General features: G+C 41.7%; 1 protein-coding gene and 1 pseudogene across 1 annotated transcript in view; one reads left to right on the top strand and one right to left on the bottom strand.

Moving 5' to 3' along the window:
- Positions 1 to 25,567, top strand: part of IGFBP7 (insulin like growth factor binding protein 7) — a 75,317-nt gene that overhangs the window by 18,904 nt on the left and 30,846 nt on the right. The window lies entirely within an intron of this gene.
- LOC132519334 (protein FAM3C-like) lies at positions 22,199 to 23,197 on the bottom strand (annotated as a pseudogene).

A 25,567-nucleotide genomic window follows, 5' to 3' on the forward strand; every position in this document is an offset into this window, starting at 1 on the left:
GCTGTAATGTTTTTATGCTTATTTAAATCATATGTATTGCAGAGATAGATGCTTGAGAGCATGAGGTTCAAATTCCCACTCCCCCACTTACTAAATGCATGATCTTGGGCAAGTTACTTCTCTGAGCCTCAGTTTTGTCATCTGTAAAGTGGGGACGATATTGCCTACTTTTCATGGTTGTCTTCAAGCGTGGTACTCAGCACACACAGTAGGGGCTCACAGTCTGGTCATTACCCTCATATGAGTTGTAGTGCCAATGCTTCTGGAACAGCCCCCAAATGTCATCCTGGTACTTTTACCCTTCTTCCCTCTTTTTCTGTCTTTTTCTGCAAGGATGCCTAGAGATGTGTTAATCAAGGATGGAGGTGGCAACTGAATGGTAGGAGTAATTTGGGGGGACTGTATGGAGAAAATGAAGGCTATTCTCGCCCAAACTAGTCCAGAACCTCTTTGTCTTTATATATTTATAATTGGTACCCTGCCTTCTTCCAAAATGGAATATGAGGTAGTCTATATCATCACACTCTTCAGGTATAACGATAGTGTTCTAAAAATACTAATCTTGTATCGAATCACTATGTTGTATACCTGGAATTAACATGGTGTTGTAGGTCAATTAGACTGCAGTTAAAAATAATAATAAAATAAAAATTAAAATAAAGGGTATGGGGCTTCCCTGGTGGCGCAGTGGTTGAGAGTCCGCCTGCCGATGCAGGGGACACGGGTTCGTGCCCCGGTCCGGGAGGATCCCACATGCCGCGGAGCGGCTGGGCCCGTGAGCCATGGCCGCTGAGCCTGCGCGTCCGGAGCCTGTGCTCCGCAACGGGAGAGGCCACAACAGTGAGAGGCCCGCGTACAGCAAAAAAATAAATAAATAAAAAAATTAAAAATAAAGGGTATGAACATATGGTATTAAGAATGAAAAGGGTGGGTATAACCTATAAATACTATAAAATTTTATAAAATTATAAAAAAATTTTCAAACCACTAATCTTAGAAGAGTCAGAGTCCTGATTATACATTGACCAAATGTGTGATTGTGAGCACATTACTTAATCTCCCAGTCCTGTCTATTTCCTCACCTGTAAAATGGAGCTACCAAGACCTGTATTAAAGGGTTAAGGTTATGGGAAAGAAATGAGGTAATGGATTTGAAGGCTCTTTGTAACTGTAAAGCCCTGTATGAATGCAAGATTTGATTCCCTTTGATTTCACCCGTTGTTATAGCAACAACTCTCAAATATGCCCAATTAGTTAACTACCTTGTGTACACCTGTGTCAAATGTTTACTTTTTAATAGGCCACCCCATGTACGCCTTCCCTTCAAATCACTACCAGCAAAGAGTGCCCAGGAACTGCTTGTGTTATAATGTTAGCCTGAACCAAACATAATTAGTAAGGAAATCTGCCCCAACAAATTCATACACAGCAAAAATATAAAGTAGTTTAAAATCAGCATCCATTTGAGTTAGTCTTTTCTTCTCCTGCCCTCCATTTGTTGAGTAATCAAGAGTTGGCAGTGCTCTCCCATCTAGAAGCTTGTGTTGCATATTGACCCGGAAAGGTATTAGTCCAGGTAACGATGGCAACTTTTATGTTAACCATCAATCACTTTAATGAGTACAAGAAAGCATCCTATCACCCTGCCATAAGGAACAGGAATTAAGAACGACTCCTTCGTCAGTTAACTATGTGCATGTTTTCTGTGTGTCAGGTGCTACATGGCACTGTGGCCATGGAACAGGCTCCAGTCTCCAGGAGTTACAGTTTAATAATGGGACCGTGGCAACAGCAGTTTGTTGATCTCCCTGAATTCAATCCCCTCATAAAAACAGAGCCACTGGAAGGATGGCTGCCAGGACCTGGGGGAAAGGAAGAGTAGGGAGTTTTTGAGTGGCTATAGAGTTTCAGTTTTGCAAGATGAAAAGAATTCTGGAGCTCTGTTGCCCAACAATGTGAATATGCTTAACACTACTGAACTATACACTTAAAAATTGCTAAGATGGTAAATTTTATGTTGCATATTTTACTACAGTTTTTTAAAAAGTAAAAAATAAAGCCACTAGATACCAAAATCAAAACCCCATGGACAGCATTTACCACACAAAAGTGACAAGCTAGCCCCGTGAATCCCAAAATATAAGTGGCTTTAAACAAGCCCCCTGTGCTGGGAGGCCTGCATGATGTCAGCAGCTCTGTGGAAGGAAGCAGAGGGAAGTAATGAGGTGAAGACAGATCTGATAATAGGAAAATTCCAACATAGCCAACAGGTGTTCGCTCACTGGAAAGTGTCGTGCACCCAGTCCATTAGTGGGTGAGTGCAAGCACCCATGGGAGGGTCTATGGAGCTGGAGCATCCTGAGCCCTGTGAATTCTCACAGCTGACTAGGACTCCCTTCCAGGACAGGGTCCTTCACCAAGGAGAAACTTCTAGAATTAGAATCAAAATTGAGCAGGAGAGAGACAACAGAGATGAAGGAAAGACAAAAGCAGTTGGGGAGGGATTTAGGTCCTTGTGATTGCGAGACAGCTCAACAACAACCGGAGAAAAGAGGATCCTATCTTCTCATGCATTCCACATTGCTATCAGAGAAAACCTTTCCAAGAAATGCTCCTGTAGATTTATTCGTGAGTCTCATCAGCCAGAATTGGAGCACACACCCATGCCTGCACCAATCACTGCCAAGGGGAATGAGACACCATGATGGGGTGACACCAGTCGTAATTCACCACTTAAGAATTAAGCTTCTTCTGTCGCATGAGAGACTGAAGACCCAAACAAAAGCCTGGTTTGCCATCAAGGAAGAAGGGGCCTGCCTACTGGGTATATAATCAACAGTATTTGCAACAATTTGCTATCTTCTATCTTGCCATCATGCCCAATTATGCCTCTGATCTTCAAATAGTGCAGTCACACCAAGTCTATGGGAATTCTTCTGTTAATTGCAGTTGGTAGATATGTTATCACACATGCAAACTGAGTCTTCAAGGGTGACATATGCAGTTGTTTGAGCCTCTTTTCAAAATATCCTCAATTCTCTTGGGTAAGTTAAATACATGCTCTACTACCACAGTATTTAAATAAGTATTATTGACTACCTAATATATCAAAATAATCTTTGAATTATGGCAGGATGTAGAATGAATAAGGTATGATTTCTATCTTTAAGGTTCCTAGACTATAATATAAAGTATAATCAACCACATTCAAGCCTGTGACATAATTTTATTGTCTAAGCAGAATAAGTCTCAAGCAGCACCTGGGTCTCTTATCAAGTAATTCTCCTAGGGAGCAGCTCAGCACCAATTACATAAAAATTTAAAAAATTTTCCAGTGGGGAGGTAAAAAAACAAAAAACAAAAAACTGGGGAGGGAAACAGAACAAGGAAATCTCAAAGAGCAAGTTACCATCTTTATTTTTGAATAATTAATTTTAGATATTTTAATAGCACATAAAATGGTTGGTAGGATGTACTTCTATTTTAATGTATAGAACACATAAAATGCAAGTTCTTTTTAGAACTTATTTTAATATAATGCCTTTTATACAAAGTAGTGGCCAAAGCAGGGTCAAACAGTTTACCCTGCTTCCTACTGCATGCAAAACAAATTCAAGATGGATTAGCACTCCAAATAGGAAAAAAAAAATTTTTTAACAAAAAATTCAAGATGGATTAAAGGATTAAATGAAGAAAAGTAAAAGTAATAAAATAGAGCTATTCTGATAACCCAGAAATCATAAAGGAAAAGGTTAACAGCTACATACAAGTTTTAAGCTTGTATTCAGTTAGTCAGGCATTATTTTTATTGGGAGCGAAGTATGTGCCAGGCACTGTTTTTTTTTTTTGCGGTACGCGGGCCTCTCACTGTTGTGGCCTCTCCCTTTGCGGAGCACAGGCTCCGGACGCGCAGGCTCCAGACGCGCAGGCTGAGCGGCCATGGCTCACGGGCCCAGCCGCTGCGTGGCATGTGAAATCTTCCCGGACCGGGGCACGAACCCGCGTCCCCTGCATCGGCAGGTGGACTCTCAACCACTGCGCCACCAGGGAAGCCCCAGGCACTGTTCTTGATGCTGAAGATACAGCAGTGTGCTAAAGAGCCAGCATCGCTGCTCTCAAGGAGCTTACATGCTATATGGCAACCAGTACCACAAATAAATGTCTGTAAAAAAAACAAAAACAAACAAACTTGAAAGACAGTCATAGCATGGAGAAATTATTCGCAAAATATAAAGAGTAAATATCTGTAATAAACAAGAGCTCATATAAATTGATAAATGACCCAAAGGCAAATAAACAGAAATTATAGTGAATTAAAGTGAGAACAAATGCTAATGGCCAATAAACATGTGAAGAGTTGCTCAACCACACAAGCAGTCCTGAAAATGCAATTAGAACAGCAGTGACATACAGCGTTTCCCCCTTCAACTGGGGCTAATTTTTAAAAATTCCTAACTCCCATTGGTGGGAAATGTGTGAGGAAATGAGCACCCTCATACACTATCACTAAGTGCAAGAATTCCTAACTTTTTGAAAGTGATCTAAGAATGTCTATTAAAATTACACATTCTCATACCCTTGACCCAGAAAGCACATTTCTTGGAACCTATCCCACAGAAACAAAAGCACTAAGAATATGTGTAAGAATATTTGTTGTATCATAGTTTGCATATAGAAAAAAGTTGAAACACCCTGAATATTATTAAAGAGGTACACCTGTGTTATGGAACATTTTGTTATTGAAAAGAATGAAGTTGATTTATGTGTATTGACTTAATAAATCAATATATGATATATTGATCACTGATAACAGGCAATTTGTAGGGTGATAGGTATAAAATTTTTAATTTAAAAAATAAAATGAAAAAGTATATGGATGTATAAACTGTTAACAGGTTATTGGGAGGTTAGGATTATCATGAGATTAAAAGTAGACAATTTACTGTCTATATACTTGTATATTGTTTTAATTGTTACAATGAGCATGTACTTTTTTTTTAATCATCTTGAAAAACAGCTTAACTTATTCAATGATGTTTTGGAGGGTGGAACTGGAATCAAAGGTGGAAGTTGCAGGAAGGCTGATTTTAGTTCACCTAAGGAAGAACCTTATAACAACAACAATGATTCAGCAATGGATTTGGGAACCTTGGTTGAGGGTCTCTGGAAGTATTCAGACAGAGAACCATAAGCTGTTGGAGAGCAGACTTTTGTGTCCAGTTTGAGGGTTGGACTAGATGACTCTTAAGGTTCTTTCCAACCCCAATAGTTTTATAATAGCTTAATGTTATACAGTGAGACTTGTGATTATTTTTTATTAAAGGTTTTTTTCATTGAGATATAATGGACATACATTATATTCATTTCAGGTGTGCAACATAATGATTCAATATTTGTATACTTTATTGTGAAATGGCTACCACAATAAGTCTAGTTAACATTCATCATCACACATAGTTATAATTTTTTTCTTGTGACGAGAACTTTTAAGGTATACTCTCTTAGCAACTTTCAAATATAGTATTATTAACTTTAGTCACCATGCTGTACATTACATCCCTATGACTTATTTTATAACTAGGAATTTGTACCTTTTGCCCCCTTCGCCAATCCTCTACCTCTGGCAACCACAGTATCTATAAGTATAGTTCTCTGTATCTATGAGTTCCATTGTTGGTTTGTTTTAGATTCTACATACGAGATCATAAGGGTATTTTTCTTTGTCTGACTTATTTCACTTTTCATAATGCCTTCAAGGTCCATCCATGTTGTTGCAAATGACAAGATTTCCTTTTTTATGGCTGAATATTATTCCATTGTGTGTGTATATATATATATATATATATATACAGCACATCTTTATCTATTCATTCATCAATGGACACTTAGGTTACTTGCATGTCTTGGTTAGTAAAAATAATGCTGCAGTGAACACAGGGGTGCATATATTTTCGGGTTAGTGTTTTTGTTTCCTTCAGATAAATACCCAAAAGTGGAATTGCTGAATCATAATGGTAGTTCTATTTTTAATTTTTTGAGGAGACTTCATACTTTTTTCCATAGTGGCTGCACCAATTTACATTCCCACCAGCAGTGCACAAGGGTTTCCCTTTTCTCCACATCCTCCCCATCACTTGTTATTTCTTCTCTTTTGATAGTAGTCATTCTAACAGATGTGAAGTGTTATTGCGGTTTTGATTTGCACTTCCCTGATGATTAGTGACATTGAGCACCTTTTCATGTACCTGTTGGCCATCAGTATGTCTTCTCTGGAAAAAGTGTCTATCCAGATCCTCTGCCTATTTTTCAATCAGATTGTTTGGTTTTTGGCTGTTGAATTGTATGAATTCTTTATATGTTTTGGATATTAACCCCTTATCAGATAATATGATTTGCAAATATTTTCTCCCACTGGTTGGTTACCTTTTCATTTTGTTGATGGTTTCCTTTGCTGTGCAGAAGCTTTTTAATTTGAGGCGGTTCCACTTGTTTATTTTTCATTTTGGTGTCAGATTTGAAAAATTATTGCCAAGACCAATGTCAAGGAGCTTACCCCCTATGTTTTGTTCTAGGAGTTTTATGGTTTCAGGTCTTACATTCAAGTCTTTAATTCATTTTGAGTTAATTTTTGTTTATGGTGTAAGATGGTGGTCCAGATTCATTCTTTTGCATGTGGCTGTCCAGTTTTACAAACACAGCTGTTGAAGCGACTGTTCTCCTCCCATTGTATGTTCTTGGCTCCTTTGTTGTAAATTAATTGGTCATAAATGTGTGAGTTTATTTCTGGACTCTCTATTCTGTTCCATTGATCTATGTGTCTGTTTTTATGCCAAAACCATCCCATTTGGATTACTACAGCTTTGTAATATAGTTTGAAATCAGGACATATTATGTCTCCAGCTTTCTTCTTCTTTGTCAAGATTGCTTTGGCTATCCAGGCTCTTTTTTGGTTCCATACAACTTTTAGGATTGTTTTCTCTATTTCTATGCGAAACACTATTTTGATAGGGATTACATTGAATCTGTACATTGTTTCAGGTAGTATGGACATTTTAACAATATTCTTCCAATCCATGAGCAAGGGATATCTTTCTATTTATTTGTATTTTCTTCAGTTCCTTTCATCAGTGTCTTATAGTTTTTTTTGTTTGTTTTTTTAAAAGAAGATGTTGGGGGTAGGAGTTTATTAATTTACTTATTTATTTTTGCTGTGTTGGGTCTTCGTTTCTGTGCGAGGGCTTTCTCTAGTTGTGGCAAGCGGGGGCCACTCTTCATCGCGGTGCGCGGGCCTCACTATCGCGGCCTCTCTTGTTGCGGAGCACAGGCTCCAGACACGCAGGCTCAGTAGTTGTGGCTCACGGGCCTAGTTGCTCCGCAGCATGTGGGATCCTCCCAGACCAGGACTCGAACCCGTGTCCCCTGCATTAGCAGGCAGATTCTCAACCACTGCGCCACCAGGGAAGCCCAGTGTCTTATAGTTTTTAGTGTACAGATCTTTCACCTCCTTGGTTAAATATATTCCCAAGAATTTTGTTCTTTTCGATGCTGTTGTAAATGGGACTGCTTTTCTTAGTTTCTCTTTCTGATAGTTCACTGTTGGTATATAGAAATGCAACTGATTTTGGTATATTTATTTTGTATCCTGCAACTTTACTGAATTTGTCTATTAGTTCTAACAGTTTTTCGGTGGAGTCTTTAGGTTTTCTATATATAACATGTCATCTGCAAATAATGACAGCTTTCCTTCCTCCTTTCTGATTTGGATGCTAGCCTAATTGCTCTGGCTAGGACTACGAATACTATGTTGGGTAAAAGTGGCAAGAGTGGGCATTTTCATCTGGTTTATCATCTTAGAGGAAAAGCTTTCAGCTTTTCACTGTTGGGTATGTTAGCTGTGGGCTTATCATATATGGCCTTTATTATGTTGAGGTATGTTCCCTCTATACCCACTTTGTTGAGGGTTTTTATCGTAAATGATGTTGATGAGCATGCACTTCTGTATTTTTTTTAAATACCAACAAAATTAAAAAAAAAAAATACTGTACCATTATAGCATTGGTGATCCCTGTGTAACATGATAAAAGCTGCTAAATTTGTGAAGGGAAATTTTCTTTCCCTTCTTTTAATTACCAAAAAACTTAATTACATTTTGAGTGTAGACTCATAGATCTAGAATGATTCTCAAGTGATATTTTAGTTCACCATAACCATCCAATGCCCACATCCTGTATCATCCCAGTCTATGAGATTTCAAATTTGACAGCTCCAAAACACCAGTCCTGGAAGAGTTTTCTTGGACCACAGTTTCAGACCCACACTGGTCTAGAATGGAAAGTTCCAGAGTGTCCTTTGCAAACTCAGGGTTACTCTCAGGAAAGTCTTTCTTATTGTGACTCATGTCCTTTGGGCTGAAGCTTATGCCTATTTCCTCAGCTTCAGATATTAGAGACAAAAATATCAGAAATTATTGTTGGCCCCCAAAGGACCTCCTAGATGATTGCTTCAAACTTCCCATTTTAAAGATGAAAAAGCTGAGGACGAGTGGAATGTGTAACCTGCCTGTGGTGAGAGTGGTACCAAAACCCACTTATCCTACCTGCCAGACCACACACTTTCTATTGCCTTAGTCATACCTTCCTCTCAGACACACACCTGCATCACCTAGTTGAGTCTACATACAGTGACTTTCACGCATTGATACAAGGTCTGTTAGATACGTACTACTTACAGAACTTCTGAAGCATAAACTAATTTATCAATATCAAAGGCCCAAGAAGGCAAAGCGATTTTTCCTACTCCAAAGTAGGAGTGTTTCGGAGCAAGGATAAAACTCTGAATGACCCTCATTTTGTGCTGAGGACCTAGAACCTCCACTGGTTCCAGGCTCCATGCTAGAGCTTTGTTTTAAAATCAAGACCCCACAGGACCCACAGAGCTAAGAGGATTTTTTTTTTTCGTACCTATTCAAAACTGAAGCCCTACAGCCATCAGGAAGCTCAAGTTCTTTGCTCAGCTTCTGCCTGTGTCTGGGCTAAGTGAAAATCCCTGGGTGGTAGTGGATGCTTCTAGCACCAAATGGTTTCTGTACAAAGTCCAGGCATTCCTCCTGGCCTGATAGGAGGGTTACACCACACACACAGAAGGATGTGACTAATACTGAATGTGACTTCAGACTCTGCAAGTCCAGACAACTTCTGATAAACATTTAAACAGAGGTCAAGAATGTTTTCCTTTCTGAGGGGAAACTATGCAGTCTATGGTGTGAGTGGGAGGGAGTAGAGGGGAATAAATCTAAACATCAGCTTCCTCCTTCCATAATTCTTAAGCATTTTAGCAGCAACCATTTTTAATACTCTGTCAGGCTTTCCTACTTAGGACCCATAGATGGGTGCTTGCCAGAAGAGGAGAGAGATGGAAAAGGTGAAGATCCAGCAATTCCAAAGTGATTACCAAGCAAGTTTGGAGCTAAGCAGGGCAATTAGGGCCGGTTTCCCTGTTTCCCACCCTCAGGCCACGAGTGCGCAGAAACGTATGCCCTCAAGGCACAATTTAAGTACCCGGTTGGGATGCTCCCTTCCTATGCTGACAAAAGGGGGAAGCTCTGTAGAGGAAATGGGCGTTGACTTCTGGGGAGGAAAGGTGAGTTGGTCCAGATGGGACTTCTCAGCCTCCTCAGCCCACCCGAGGAATTCTGGGGCGTTGGCCCAGGACAGGGAGCAGAGATTGAAGAGCAGAGAGCCAGCATAGATGTCCCCTTCACAGGGGAAAAGAAAGCAGCATAGTTTCTGTGACCCAAAGGGCTTTCACTGGTAGTGCGGATACAGTGTCTTGAGCACTTCCCTGCCCATGGGCTGTTTGGTTTGTCTCCTTACATTTCCTGGATGCATGTCTGTTGAGGGAAGGAGATGTAGGTAAAGACTGGCATTCTGTCTCCCCAGTACTAAATAAAAAGCAAGAAGAATAAATGTCACTCAGCAAGCTCCCTCTCAATGGGAGGAGGGGGATTCAGTATTGGAAGAAGAGACGTTGATGTCAACTTTAGTGAAACCCTTCATGTATCTGAAATCAAAGTTCTTTTGAATATGTCAGCTTCAGTTATTTCAGCCATTACCTCTGTGGCCGGGAGCACTGAGGACCAATGTAGGTAGAATGCAATTGTGTCAGTTACTCACTGTTGAGTTTGTTTGTTTGTTTTTGCAGTACTCCGGCCTCTCGCTGTTGTGGAGCACAGGCTCCGGACGCGCAGGCTCAGCGGCCATGGCTCACGGGCCCAGCCGCTCCGCGGCATGTGGGATCTTCCCGGACCGGGGCACGAACCCGCGTCCCCTGCATCGGCAGGCGGACTCTCAACCACTGCGCCACCAAGGAAGCTCACTTACTGTTGAGTTTTAAGCAGGTGGAGATCTCATTTTGAAGTCATGACTGTGGAGTCATGGAGTATTCCCATACTCCCTTTTAGACATGAGAGAGAACTTTACTTTAAAAAGCTAGTCTTCAGAAAGCATATCCACTTGTTTGTTGATTTGTTTCTTCATGTAGTCGTTCATTAATTCATACATTCAAGTGCCCTCCAAGCCCTATGGTGGGCTCTGGGGGGATGGAATGGGCCATTACTCAGAAAACTGGGAATCATGGTCAGGATGAAAGTTCTGGAGTTAAACGTATCATAGAATCCTGGCCCTGCTACGGATACGCTCTGTGCAAGGTATTTAACCTCTCAGAGCCTCTGATTTCTCACCTGAAAATGGGGCTAATAAGCATAAACACCTCATTGGATTCCTGTGAGAGTTAGCTGAAATAACATGAGAGAACCTGCGCCGTTCCTGGAATATAATAAGCTCAGTACGTGGTGGTAGAGGCAGTATTAGAGGTTATGGTAAGGATAGTAGTAATTTCTATTATTAGCGATTACTATTATTAATGAGACCAACAGCACAAGAGTGAGAGAGCAAAGCAAAAGTGATAGGTTTCAGCAGGCGAGAGATTGCTGGACAGGAGATGACTTGTGGGCTTTCTTTCCCTTGAGCTCTATTAGTTTTTTCAATGACATCTTAGTGGAGAAATTTGGAAATTCCTTTCCCTTTGCCTTCCATTTTCTATACATTCCTGAAAACCGAAGCTTTGGTACAGAATTCAGCTGGAGGCTACATCCCAGCATTTGCATTGACCTTAGAGTGCTTAAGGTAATTATTCTGTCAATTATTTGACTTTTTAAAGTGTGCTTACCTTGAAGAACCTCTGCAAAGGAGGACCATGTTAATGTGTAACATGGAGATAAGCAGGGTGCTGCTACATTTTATTTCTTTTTTCTTTTTTCCTGGCTGTTCAACTGGAAAACTGAAATGGTTCTATTTGCATCTCATAGGGCAGTGTTGAAAGGTGGGGATGAAAGAGCTTTTACTAATGAAGTACAGCAGAATGTGTTTTTGCAACACGAATTGCAAGGAATCACCTGCAATTTGTTCTGGTTTTAAGAGAAAAAAGGAAATTACAAGGCAATGTAATAATACCTTGCTTGAAAAAGTGACAAGACAGCAGAGAGGATACTCTTGAGGTGAACCGAGTAGCTGTGTGTATCTGTTGTAGATGGAATGAGTGATCCCTACTTGCATGGACAGCAAGGTCATTTTTCTTACCCTGAAGAGAGGGCGTTAACCATCGGTGCTAGAGGAAACGTGGAACAGGAAGGAACGAGCAACTGCAGCAGGAGGCCTGAGTTGAGCCCAGGAGGGTTGGGGACCCTGTGGGCGGGAGCCAGCTGCACCCATGTGGCAACTCCCGGGCCAGCAGGCGATGGTGGGAACTTTCTGTTGTTAGAGAAACCACCTCCGCATCATCCAAGTGCATTTCTGAAATGCCTGACTGTGCTCAGGGCTCTGTAAGCTTGGGATTAGCCAGCCCTCCAGGGACCTGGTCTGCATCACTAGCAAAGATCAGAGGAACTTGGTAGAGCCATTTTTTGAAGGAAAAAAACAACCCTAAACCCACAAGTGAATGGAAATGCATATTTATATCACTGGGCCGTCAAAGGTCAGGGTGTTTTGTGGGGAGGGAGAGAAATTGGTGATTAGGAATGAAGCTCTGGAGTGTAAAGCTAGAAGATCTGTGGCGAAGACGGAGGAGAGGAGACTGAAGGCAAACACTGGATCTTGTACCACGTTTTCCTCAGCTGCAGCAAGTAGTTGACTGCACATGGGTTAGCTGATATGTCGAGGCAGAATTTTAGGTTACCTGGAAGGTCATATGGGACAGTGGTTAGGAGCCTGGGCTCTAGAACCAAACTGCCTGGTTTTGAATCCCACCTCTACCATTGATAAGCCTCGCGACTCTAGGCAAATCACTCAGCTTTCCTGTGCCTCCGGTGTCTCCTCTTGTGACGTGGGAGGCAGCCCCAACCTCACAGAGTGGTTGACAGGGTTAGATTAGTTACACACCTGAATGCCCATGGTGCGCAGTCAATGAATAGGCGTAGCTGTTGGTGTGAATGGCCATTGGTGGGGAGGTGGGGGGCAGGACTGAGTTGAGGGGAAACAATTAGCATGAAATAGGATAACAGAGTATATGGTGGTTAGAAACTAGGAAAGTCACTGGGTCCAGCTTCCTCCTTAACCAGGAAAACAAATCCTAGTCCACTTTAAAATAATTAATTTGAAATCATAAATCACCGTGACCGTTTATGGAGTACTCACTGTGTGCCAGACAGCACGGGAAGCCCTGTGCACACATCCTAACAATCCCGTGGGCCCTGGTACTTATTATTACCCCATTTTTATCAATGAGAAAACTGAGGCTCAAAATGTTAGGTAACTTACCCAACAGCACCTAGATCTGTCTGAATCCAGAGATTATGTTCACAACACAGCAGTTCTGTTCCCTTTGCTTTCCATTTTCTATCACATTCCTGAAGACTAAAGCTTGAGGACAGATTTCAACTGTCAGGTCAGATTTCAACTGAAGGCTGCATCCCAGCACGTGCATTGGACCTGGAGTGCCAGGGTCATTGTTCTGTCAATTATTTGACTTTTTTTTAAAAATAAATTTATTTATTACTTTATTTTTGGTTGTATTGGGTCTTCGTTGCTGCACGCTGGCTTTCTCTAGTTGCGGCGAGCGGGGGCTACTCTTGGTTGCAGTGTGCGGGCTTCTCATTGCAGTGGCTTCTCTTGTTGCGGAGCGCAGGCTCTAGGCACGCGGGCTTTCCAGTAGTTGTGGCACATAGGCTCAGTAGTTGTGGCTTGCGGGCTCTAGAGCACAGGCTCAGTAGTTGTGTCTTGCGGGCTCTAGAGCACAGGCTCAGTAGTTGTGGCGCACGGGCTTAGTTGCTCCGCAGCACGTGGGATCTTCCTGGACCAGGGCTCGAACCCGCATCCCCTGCATTGGCAGGCGGATTCTTAACCACGGCGCCACCAGGGATGTCCCTATTTGACTTTTTAAAGTGTGCTTTCCCTGGAGAACCTCTGCAAAGAGAGGACTGATTTATTGTGTTCTATGGTCCCATTGAAGCAAATATTTCATCCCCATGAATACATGCCTTATTTTGTTTTGTTCTGTATAAATCCAGGCACCATATTTTGAAAAATGCTTTAATTCTATTAATCTTGACTAAATCATATCCCAGTTCTTGGTTAGCTATTTAAAAGAAACGATAATATTAAGTAATAAAAAATGTTCCTTTGGAATCAATCCATCGTTTGATTGGATCTGATTGAAATTGTGAATAAAATGAAGAATCCATCCCTGACAGCTCTCAGCCTTTGCTCCTCCATGCATGGATGCATTTGAAACTGTTAGAGATCCTTAACTGCTGACAAACGCTGTGTTACCCTGACTTTAAATATGCGATGTGTCTTTGATCTTAGTGCTTCCTTTGGGAGTAAGTAACATCAAGACTCCTCATTCCCTGACATGGCATCCCTTCAGATGGTAGAAGATATTTAACAGGTAGTCCCCCACCCCAGGCATCTCTTCTTTAAGCTAAACACCCACATCACCTTCTGTGTGGGTTTTCAGACCCCACACCAGTCTTTGACGGGTGGTTAAGAGTTTGAACAAGATCCAGGGCTGCAGGACTGACCGGATCAATACAGAACACACTGCAGCCACAGGGTCACACAAATGCAGACCCAGACAGATGGCCTCCAGCCTCCTAGCCTCACTGATGTCATGGTAGACTCCATGGTTAAATAATAAAGGCAGGGTGATAAGCAGAAGCCAACTAGAAGGATCTCCCCAAACTGTTTCAGAGTGGTCCGTGGTAGAGGCTTCGCGTCATTGCTATTGTTTGTATTTCACGTGAGAGTTCCTCATGTGGGTTCTAACAAAATGATCCTTGATATTCAAGATTTGTGTGGACTGTTCCTCAATTCTCAGGCACAAGTTCTAAAAGTGAAAAGCTGTTCCTTCTTTTCATAAGAGGGGGCATTTGTAGCTACGTTTATCACAGATCCATGTTACAAATAGACAGGGGTGCATGGAGAGGGAGACGTTTAAAGTCACATATTGAGATCATCAGGTGGCTCCCTTTGATCTAACTCCTACATTGCTCTGCTTTGTGTCCACCCTTTTTCTCAGATATGAAATTGTTGAGCTTTATTTTTCCACTTGTCAAATTCTTCAGCTTTTTAGCTGCTGTGTTGAACTCTTCTTTTCCTTAAAGGCATTTGGTTTTTTTTAAAAATGTTTTTGCTTTACTGAAGGTTAATGTGCTTTTCATGGTTTTATAGTTACCTTGCAGAAATCTCATTAGAAAAGCACTTTAATATATTACTTGGCAACCAGACATCTGACAGTGTTCTAGTTCATTAGTTAGGAAACCTCCCCAGGCTTGGAGGAACGGACATTCCTCTGTGAATTGGGAAGCTTTGATCACTCCAGCAGGGGCCAGGGTTTATTTTAATGCATTTGAGGGGGAAGGGGAAGAGGTACTCTAAATCTGGCAAAATAAAAATAACACTGATTAAGAAAACAATGAAACATTCTCGAAAAAGAATTGCACTTTATTTAATATTATTCTGTGGTATCTCCTGAGTCCTTTGAAGACAGGACTTGCTTTAGAAAATGGGTCTCTTTCTGTGGCAAGAGCCTAGTTAAACAGACTCACTCCAGATCACAGATCACATTGAAATGATCCTAATGAGGGTAGACTTTTCAAAGCTATATTCATTTTACCATGAATAAATGGATTCAAGTCTTATTCGTGGGTTTTTAATTTTCAACTTTGAATTTGCAAACTCTCAAATTCCTTCAAAGCTATGGTGTGCAGAGAAGGATCTGACTAATAGGATTGCTTTATTTTTAAAGAAAGATGCCCTTTAGCACAGCACTGGGCTTTGAAATGTGATCAGTCAAGGGTCCAACAGGCAAGGATTTCCCACATGACACTGTTTCTTGTTGAGTTCCAACCAGATTTAATGTCTCTCATACAAAAAAGCTACCGGGAGGGCTTCTAGTGTATTCAAAGTAGATAATGCTATATTGTTTCAACACAGAGTATATATACCAAATGAAGTACAAGTTCCTGAAGCAGGGCAATACTTGGGTGCTGGTGACTTTTTTTATTTTTTTAAGGAGCTGTATCTTTTTTCTTTTAATTGAAAGACTTGAAGCAAGCTGTCTGAAAAGGTGTTTTTTTGTTTTTGTTTTTTTGCACGATACGCGGGCCTCTCACTGTTGTGGCCTCTCCCATTGCGGAGCACAGGCTCTGGACGCGCAGGCTCAGCAGCCATGGCTCACGGGCCCAGCCACTCCGCGGCATGTGGGATCTTCCTGGACCGGGGCACGAACCCGTGTCCCCTGCATCGGCAGGCGGACTCTCAACCACTGCGCCACCAGGGAAACCCTGAAAAGGTGTTTTTAAAAAAAAAAACAAAAAAGAGGGCTCAGTTATTAGAATGGTGTAAATAGGGCAGCAAGCAAATGGTCGTATGAAAGGAGGGCCTCCTCCTTTATCGAGAGATAAAGGAAAAGGAATGGAGCATTTTGGCAAGAGTGACATTAAGCCGCTGAAGTAAGGTTGGAGAGGAAACTGGAGCATCCTGCATAGTGACAGACATAAATGAAAGAATCATGTAGTGCTTTTCGGCTTGCCTGATTGACAAGCAGAACCCAGTTGCCAATGATGGCTCAATTTCACCTTTTAACACCTTCCAAGGCAGGTAGGAGAGAGGGAGGGACGGGCAGAAACAATAAATGGTTTAGTTCTGTGTTAGAGGTGCATTTTCCAAAGAAAATGCAGTTTGGAGATCTGTGTGCTCAGACCAGGACCCGCTGTGTGAGTCGCTGGCCTCAGGCAGGTTACTGAGTACCCATACACACGCACACTGTGTTTCCTCATCTCTGTGCATTAGGGGTCACAGAGGCTCTCAACCGACTCCACAGCTCTGTGCTGCGGGTCGGGTAAGATAACACAGTTTAGAAAGTTCTCCACAAATGGGCAGTGATGGTGGGGCAAGCTGGAGGTGGTGATGATGACTCTGATGTCTTATCCTGACTGACTCCAAGCCTGGCCAGTTCCTTCGCAGCCGTGCAAGCTCATGGGGCTACTCAGAAGGCCCAGCTTATTGCCCCTTCTGATCCAGAGACCCTAGTTCTCAGGCAGTTCTGGCTTTCTTTATAACCACCTCCCTTCCCGCAGCAAGGGTTCACAATCCGCAGAGAAAAGCTGTTCAAGACAAGACCTCTCAAGCAGGCTCAGAGTTTTGAAAGCCACTGTGGACCTGCCTTCCTGAGTCCCCAGATATTCCCCCACGCCAAGTACAGTCGGCCCTCCAAATCCATGGGCTTTTCATCCTCAGTATACCCACAGCCAACTGTATTCATCGCACGGCGCCATTCTATGTAAGGAACTTGAGCATCTGTGGATTTTGGTATCCGTGAGTACTCCTGGATCCAAACCCCTGCAGGTATTGAGGGAAGACAGTATGCACACCACCAGTGTGGCTCCCTTACACCTGTCATGATATTGACCCAGCCCAGCCCCCTCTGCTGGGCTGGGAGCCAGGACTGTGGGCGGGGGGGGGGGGGGGGGGGGATGGGGGGGATGGCCCAGCGTGTGCTCTTAGAGGATCCTGCCCACTGAGTGACCACCCAGGAAAAACCAAGGGAAGCTGTCTTACCTCGTGTGTGTTGGAACCCGCCAGCGTTGGAATCTGGAGTCGCTTAGTCTAAGCCTGAATGATCAAGAACCGGGGACAGTGCCAGACTGAAAGCGAACATTTGTTTGTCAGCACAGATAGAGGAAGGAAATAGGCCTGCTAAATGTAACAGCCCCAGTAGGCCTCCTACTGACTGGTCCTTCTCTTACCCACGCAGAACTCGCCTGATTTGATGAGACATGTATGTACTCAATAGCAGCATGGAACATAGTGTTTGACTAGAAGAGGCTTTCCAAAGACTAGAGCAAGAAAGAGGAACATTCTTTGTAAGTTCCAAGCTAGTGTTTCGTACCCCGGAGATACAAGAAATGGTGCCTTCAGTAGGACCTAGAGTTGTGCCTTGATCAGCATCAGTTTTGGCCAAAATGTACTCCTGCTGCAGCTTGTACTGATTCACACACTTCCTCCAGCTAGGTTTCACCACTGCCACATGCACGAGGACCGAGGGGCTTCCTTAACTAGGTGAGCCTGGTGTGTTTAGAGCAGAAGAAATAGCATGTAGTGAAAAACGAACACGTGCAGGGAGAGCCCATCTGCAGAAAAATTGGCCTTTTTAATGAGCAGTTTTGTTTCAGTACATTCTTTAATACATTGTGTTGTACTGTTCAGCATGGATCTTCAAGATCGATCACATTTGTTTTTCAGGAGGAATCAATCTTAACCAAATAGAAAAATGCACTGAGGCCCCCCCTGTGTTCGTTGCTCATTACTCCTCCCCCAAATCTGTGAGCCGGCTCAAGAGGTCTGAGGCATTCAGAAGAGAAGCATTCTTATTTAAACTTTTGGTGGTTCATTTTGCATGTTTTTGAGGCCAGTTATGGTCTCACAGAGGTTCAGGCCCACAGTCAGAGATTGAGAAACTTCCATCATTATAAATGTGGCCTGTGGCGCCCACCTCATTTTAACTAGAGCTTAACGCAAAGGAGTGATTGGGGCCTGACTTCTGCCTCCTACAAACTAATCTTTTTCAATGGTGTGCACTTCTTTCTTTCCCCAAAGGGATTTGTTAAATGTGATTTTCAGCAGGAAATGCGCTTTTTTTATTTGTTAGCCATAATGGAAATGCATAGATAAACAGAATCTGTGTGAATATAGTCAGATTTGGGAGTGGGAGACAGGATACGGGAAACAAAGATAGAAAAAGCTCTGTCAAACATGAAATGAGGGGCAGGACAGGAAAAAGACGCAGACGTAGAGAATGGACTTGAAGACACGGGGAGGGGGAAGGGTAAGCTGGGACGAAGTGAGAGAGTGGCATGGACATATATACACTACCAAATGTAAAATAGATAGCTAGTGTGAAGCAGCCGCATAGCACAGGGAGATCAGCTCGGTGCTTTGTGACCACCTAGAGGGGTGGGTTAGGGAGGGTGGGAGGGAGATGCAAGAGGGAAGAGATGTGGGGGCATACGTATATGTATAGCTGATTCAGTCTGTTATAAAGCAGAAACTAACACAACATTGTAAAGCAATTAACCTCCAATAAAGATGTTAAAAAACAAACATGAAATGAGTATCTACGTGATTTTCATTTAAACCAGCCTCCTCTTTATAAAATCTATTTCTTAATAAGACAACATTGTACAGTGAGTATGATTGGCATTTTGAAGAGAAAACATCTTACTGTGGAAGGACTTCTAGAAGAAAGAAAGACTCACCTAAGATTCCTGCAGGAAATCTAAAGAGAACTCCTGGTGGCGGACCTCCCATCTGTGTTTTGTGGTGAGGGACCATAAACAACCCAGAGAGAGAGAGAGAGAGATCCCAGTAACTGGAAGTTCCCCCCGCCTCTGCTTCCTGCCCAGCTTCCGCTCATTTGCCATCTTTATTCTTCTCTTCTGCTCCGTCCAGCCCCACAGATGGTCCAAGAGACTCAGAGGGGCCTTCAGGCTTCTACACCAATTTGAGTCAAGTCAGTGTGTCTCATGGTAACATTCTGTCCTGAAACCATACAAGGAGAGGATATGACAGTCTCTGTCACTCCTGGAGGAAAGCCTGAGAGTGGTGGCCTGGAGGAAGCCCCCCGCCCTGGACGCTACTGTATGTCTGGGCAAGAGGCTCAGAACATTCTCTAGTCTTGGCTAGAAAGGCTTCCTTAGAGCTTTGGCTTTTCTCTCATGTCCTTCAGATGGATTCTGCACACCAGAATGGCAAATTGAAAAGCTTCACAGAATTAGCTTTTAATGTTAAAAACAAAAGAAAAAAAGCAAGTTGAGGAATGATGGAAGCGAAAGCACATTCCAGCTGTCAGACAACTTGGAGAGCATTAGTGGATGTTCTAAATTTAAACATAATTTGTCCCTTTCTCCTTATCCATATAACACCCGAAGTTTCCTTTCACTTCCCTCCCTGCCTTCCACTAACCCCATTCCTGGTTTACTACATGGCGATGATAATTATGTATATGCATCCTGAAAATTTAACCCTTCATGTGCCATTTCCTCTCTTTCGATATTTTTTCCTTTTTTGTGGAAAATGATAAAACAGAAACTTGCCATCTGCATGTTCTTCACTTTTTTTAAAAAAATAAATTTATTGGGCTTCCCTGGTGGCACAGTGGTTGAGAGTCCGCCTGCCGATGCAGGGGACACAGGTTCGTGACCCGGTACGGGAGGATCCCACATGCCGCGGAGCGGCTGGGCCCGTGAGTCATGGCCACTGAGCCTGCGCATCCGGAGTCTGTGCTCCGCAACGGGAGGGGCCCCAACAGTGAGAGGCCCGCGTACCGCTAAAAAAAAAAAAAAAAAAAAAATTATTTATTTATTTTTGGCTGCGTTGGGTCTTCGTTGCTGCACACGGGCTTTCTCTAGTTGTGGTGAGCGGGGGCTACTCTTTAGTTGCATTGCGTGAGCTTCTTGTTTTGAAAGAACAGTGATAAACTTTAATCAAATTAAAGTCAGGAATATAAAGATTCTACCTCAATTTTTCTTTAATTTCCCACATATCACTTATTTTCCTACTGTCTTTGCTGAATTTTAACAGTCTGGGACAGCCTCTATGATTACAAATAAAAAAATACACATCCATAAGTCCTTCAACACCATTAAAAGAAACCAAAGTGTCAATGCCAAATTTCTGATTTTAATGAAAATTCTGAACATTAAAGGAGCATTGCTGCATTTACAATGCTGATTTTTAAAAGCTATCTGAAAATAAAATATAGTAAAATTATTGCTTCCCAAAGTTATGTTGACATAATCTATACAAGGCAGAGTTGAAACAATAGCATACTGCATGAAAACAGTTACATAACCAATCTTTATCCCTTCTTTTGGCATTTTATACAGCTCTACAAAGCTATCACGTGATAGTCCTTATCTTGAAAGGGATGTCCTGCCATCTAGATACTTAAATTCTATCCATGTTAAGATATAGCCTGAGGATATTAGTGTGTTTACCCATAGGAATGACTTTAATTTTGCATGTTAAGCAGTACAGTACACGCTTAACAAATCTGTGTGAAGTTCTATAGGCATATTACTTTGCCAGATAATACCAAAAAATTCACAGTGTAAAACCAAGAGTAGTTATCCTCATTATTTAAAAAGAAAAAAGCAACACTTATTTCACAATCCCTGGAACTGTAAAATAGCCATTCTTTTAATTTACAGAATTGAGGGAAGTATTTTAAATGTCAAAACACACATGCTGAATGTGATTTAGTGTATCAGCACCAAAAATCTGAAAAGTCTACAAAAATTGTTTAGATGTGTAAGGTGCATACATGAATTATATTCAGTTTGAGGGAAGAAACGGTACCCCCAGACGCCCTGATATTTAAGAAATAGCTGAGTAACTTTCGCCTTGGTTTATAACAAAATAAAAAATACCGCTTTTAATTTTTCTTATATGAGTCATCTAAAATTAAATCCAAAATTGAAGTGCTGCCTTTTACTGTGAATAGCAGTTTGATTGTTAACATTTTTTATGTTCCAGTTTGACACTTCACACACAACAGATATTTAATGCCCTAAAAATATTTTAAAAGCTTGAGTCATTTTGTGAACATCTGAAGTTAGATCTCTTACATTTTTATGTAGAGTTGGGTATAAAGTCATTGTGTGTCAAATTATTTTTAAATGTTATCAGTCCCAATCAGTAATTAGGACTTTTTTAAATATGTCGTCATCTTTTCAGGCAAAAATTACTATTATGAAGTTAGATGAAAGTAAATACAGAATTTCTTGGTTTACAATCCAAAATTATTATTGTGACATTAAAGCATGCCTCTTTCCAAACCATTTGGTCAATGCTGATGACACTTAAATAAGCAAAACTTAGGCCAGCATTTCTCTAACTATACTGACATGCTGTCCTGAATGACCTACCAAGGCTGGGGAAGGGACCTGGCCTGGTTCCTCAGCTCTGTGAAGTTGCCTCCTCCTGTCTTACTCTAAATAGCTTATACAAAATCAACTTATGCACACTGTTAACACAAAATCCAGCAAGCTACAGCCCTGATGCCACCTACATTTATATATTTACTTTTTACTGTGTACATTAAACAAAGAATTCTGTTGTGCTTTTCACATATTGGATATAAGTCTTCATATTTTATTTCTAGGTTTCTTGGGAAGGGAAGAGAAAGACTAAGAAAAAAGAAATAGAACAGGGGAGTCAGACTGTAAAGTAACATTACACACACAACTGGTCCAATATCTTTTTAATTTAAAAGATACTATCATCAAAAGGTTATATATATTTTAATATATATATTTATATATTTATTTATATATATATTTATAAAAGAAAAGTCTCCTCCCTAAAATCCATATTATCCCATGATAGATTTTCACAGTGACTAGTATATATATATCGATATAGTTTTTGTTTGTTTGTTTGTTTTTGCGGTACGCGGGCCTCTCATTGTTGTGGCCTCTCCCGTTGTGGAGCACAGGCTCCGGACGCGCAGGCCCAGCGGCCATGGCTCACGGGCCCAGCCGCTCCGCGGCATGTGGGATCTTCCCGGACCGGGGCACGAACCCGTGTCCCCTGCATCGGCAGGCGGACTCTCAACCACTGCGCCACCAGGGAAGCCCTATATCGACATAGTTTTCAAATCTGTTCAGTTATCCATTGGGTAATGGTTTTAGAATTAAAAGATGCCATTATCATCGCAGTCTGAACATTGTACCATTAGGGAGATGTGCTTAGAAATGGTTCAGTGATTTGCTCATTATGACTATTTACAAAGATGTCTATTTACCTTAGCAATAAATAATCCTGATACCAAAAGAGATAATGGTCATGCACACACCGAGATGGCTGCATGCTCTTAAAATATTTACATGTAGTTTTTCCGTCAGGGCTTTCCCATTAGCAAGTGAAAGTGAGCTCTCTTCAATTTTCTCCACATCAGTCTTGCTTCTGGGGAATGCATCCTTCCATTTCTACAACTTCGGGCCATCCTTCATATTTGTTTGTGTCCTTATTGCTCTTTATGTGCTGTTCAAAAGGCCTTTTTGTCTTAATGCCTTTTCCACCACAAAAGACCCAGTTGTCTCTAAAACCAAGATGAGTAGTAGATGTACTCTTCAGTTCAGCAATGAGCTGCCGGGCCTCATCATTGAGTTTGGTTGCTCCATCATCATATGGTCCCATTAAGACTATTGTTCCATCTTGTATGGCCTTCAGAAACTCAATAAATGAGGCCACATTTCCTCCCCACATGTCAAAATATCTGGTGTCTATTAGATCTCCTGTTTTTCCATTTACCTAGGCAACATTGATTCCTCTTCCAACATTATTCTTAACACCACTCATTAAAACGTTCTCCTCCAGGCAGATTTTGGGTCCTACCACACTGGCTGCTCCACTTGCCATTTTAAAAGCAAAATGCTTCTCAGGGCAAGCTTTTGAGATCCCACATTTACACCTGGGAGGTTTTGTGGAATGTGCAACTGCGTCCATTGCTGACCTTGCAAATAGATTTCCTAAACTCGCATCCATTTTTATTTCAAATGCTTGAGAAATAACATAGAATGTCAGTAAAAATACTGCCAGGGCTACCACACCACCAACTTTGCAGCACCTGCTACTCTCATGTTTGGTTTTTCAGTCTGTGGCACTTTTCATTAAATAAGCTCTGGCCTCCTGCCTGCCTCTCTGCCTCGTGGGCCCGCTCGCTCCTCCGGCTCCTCCCCGGAGCGCGGGCTTCTCATTGCGGTGGCTTCTCTTGTTGCGGAGCACGGACTCTAGGTGCGCGGGCTTCAGTAGTTGTGGCGTGTGGCCTCAGTAATTGTGGCACGCAGGCTCAGTAGTTGTGGCACACGGGCTTAGTTGCTGCGTGGCCTGTGAGATCTTCCCAGACCAGGGCTTGAACCTACGTCCCCTGCATTGGCAGGCGGATTCTCAACCACTGCGCCACCAGGGAAGCCCTGTTCTTCACTTTTGACCCCAATCATGTATTAACGGATAGAAAGTATTTCAGTCTCCTTATTTTTCTCTGTCATTGCTGATGCATTACTAGGCTCCTCTTATCTGGGTATTAGCTCATTTCTTATCTGAGCCTTCACTGGCTTCTGTTTTGCCTTGATCTCTTGGGCATGATGTCTATAGGTCTTGTCTCTATGGAGAATTAGATAGTAAACTGGCGACAGCAGTCCTTTGATTGGAGCTTAGCTTTTTCAAATGCTCAGATTTTTTTTATTACTTATTTGTACTTTTTTATGGCTAACATTTTTCTGATTCTTTGCCTGAAAGTTTTTTTTTTAATTATTTATTTTTGGCTGCATTGGGTCTTCATTGCTGCGCGCAGGCTTTCTCTAGTTGTGGCGAGCTGGGGCTACTCTTCGTTGAGGTGCACAGGCTTCTCATTGCGGTGGCTTCTCTTGCTGCAGAGCACGGGCTCTAGGCACATGTCAGATGTTTTTTCAAGCATACTTCTTCTGAAACCTCAACATATCTCCAGATCAATGATTCCCAAACTTCCGGGAATTGTAACAACCTATCCTTACGTTTGGTTTGTATGAGATCCTACCTCCCTTTTCACCCTATCAATCCTCCAGGAAGAAGAGAACAACATTTTTTGTTTTTTAATGTAAAAACAAGTAAAAAATTTTTTAGTTTTGAGGGGGCTTGGGGATGACATGACACTCAGTGGTGTATTGGAAAAGGCGTTGCAAAAAAGGAATCACTGCTGTGAATCTTGGAATAAGGTCATTTTAATCTCACTCACTATTTCCTTTTTTTTAAAATTGAGGTAGAAAATGCATAACGTGAAATCTACCCTGTTAACAAATTAAGTGTACATACAGTATTATTAAATATAGGCACATTGGTATACAGCAAATTTCTAGAACTTTCTCACCTTGCAGACACATTGAACAGCAACTCTGCATCTCCCCCACCTCTAGCCCCTGGCAACCACCATTCTACTTTCTGCTTTTATGAGTTTGACAACTTTAGATTCTTCGTGTGAGTGAAATCATGCAACATTTGTTTTTCTATGACTGGCTTATTTCACTTAGGTTAGTGTCCTCAAGGTTCATCCATGTTGTAGTATATGGCAGATTAATCTCACTGTTTCCTAAAGTGTGAATATAAGACCCTTAAGGAAAAAAAAAAGTCTTTTATAGTTTCTATGGGCTGTTTAAGGTTACAAATACTCACAGTTAAGGCTTATGTTTGGGGGATCCTGGGGGGATACAAGGTCCAATTATTTTTTATATAACGATGAAGTAACATAAAAGATTCTAGGAGAGCATGTACAAAGAACAGTCCTTGAAAATGCATATTATCATTATTGCAGTGATCTCCTTGAGACTTAGCCATAATGACCCCAAATCAATAAATGTCCATCCATGAGGACTGTACAAATGTGGGAGGTTTTGTTGTAACCCTTGAGGAAAGAACTGTATGACAAAAACAAAAAACCCTCCTTCTCCAAAAAGAGATTATGATTAATTAAGGGACAACTCTGGTCGACGGTAGAGAAAGCTCAAAGATGTTGTATTAGTTATTTACTGCTACACAATAAATTAGTCCAAAATTTGCAGCCTAAATAAAACAACAATGAATATCTATTATCTCATACAGTTTCCGTGGGTCAGAAATTTGGGACTGGCTTATCTAAATAGTCTTTGGCTTGGGGGTCTCTCATGAGGTTGCAGTCAAGATGTCGGTGGGGGCTAGTCATCTGAAAGTTTGAAGTTGGAGAATCTGTTTCCGAGTTGGCTCACTCACATGCCTATTGTCCTGAGGACTTAGTTCCTCATCACGTGGACATCTCCATTGCACTGCTTGAGCATCCTAACAACATGGCAACTGGCTTCTTCCAGACCAAGTGATCTGAGAAAAAGCAAGAAGGAAGCTGCAATGCCCTTAACGACGTAGTCTCAGAATTCACATATTGTCACTTCCACCACATTCTTTTCATTAGAATGGAGTCATTAAATCTAGCCCACATTCAAGGG

Source organism: Lagenorhynchus albirostris, chromosome 4, assembly GCF_949774975.1.
Source record: "Lagenorhynchus albirostris chromosome 4, mLagAlb1.1, whole genome shotgun sequence".
NCBI classification, from domain to species: Eukaryota; Metazoa; Chordata; class Mammalia; order Artiodactyla; family Delphinidae; genus Lagenorhynchus; species Lagenorhynchus albirostris.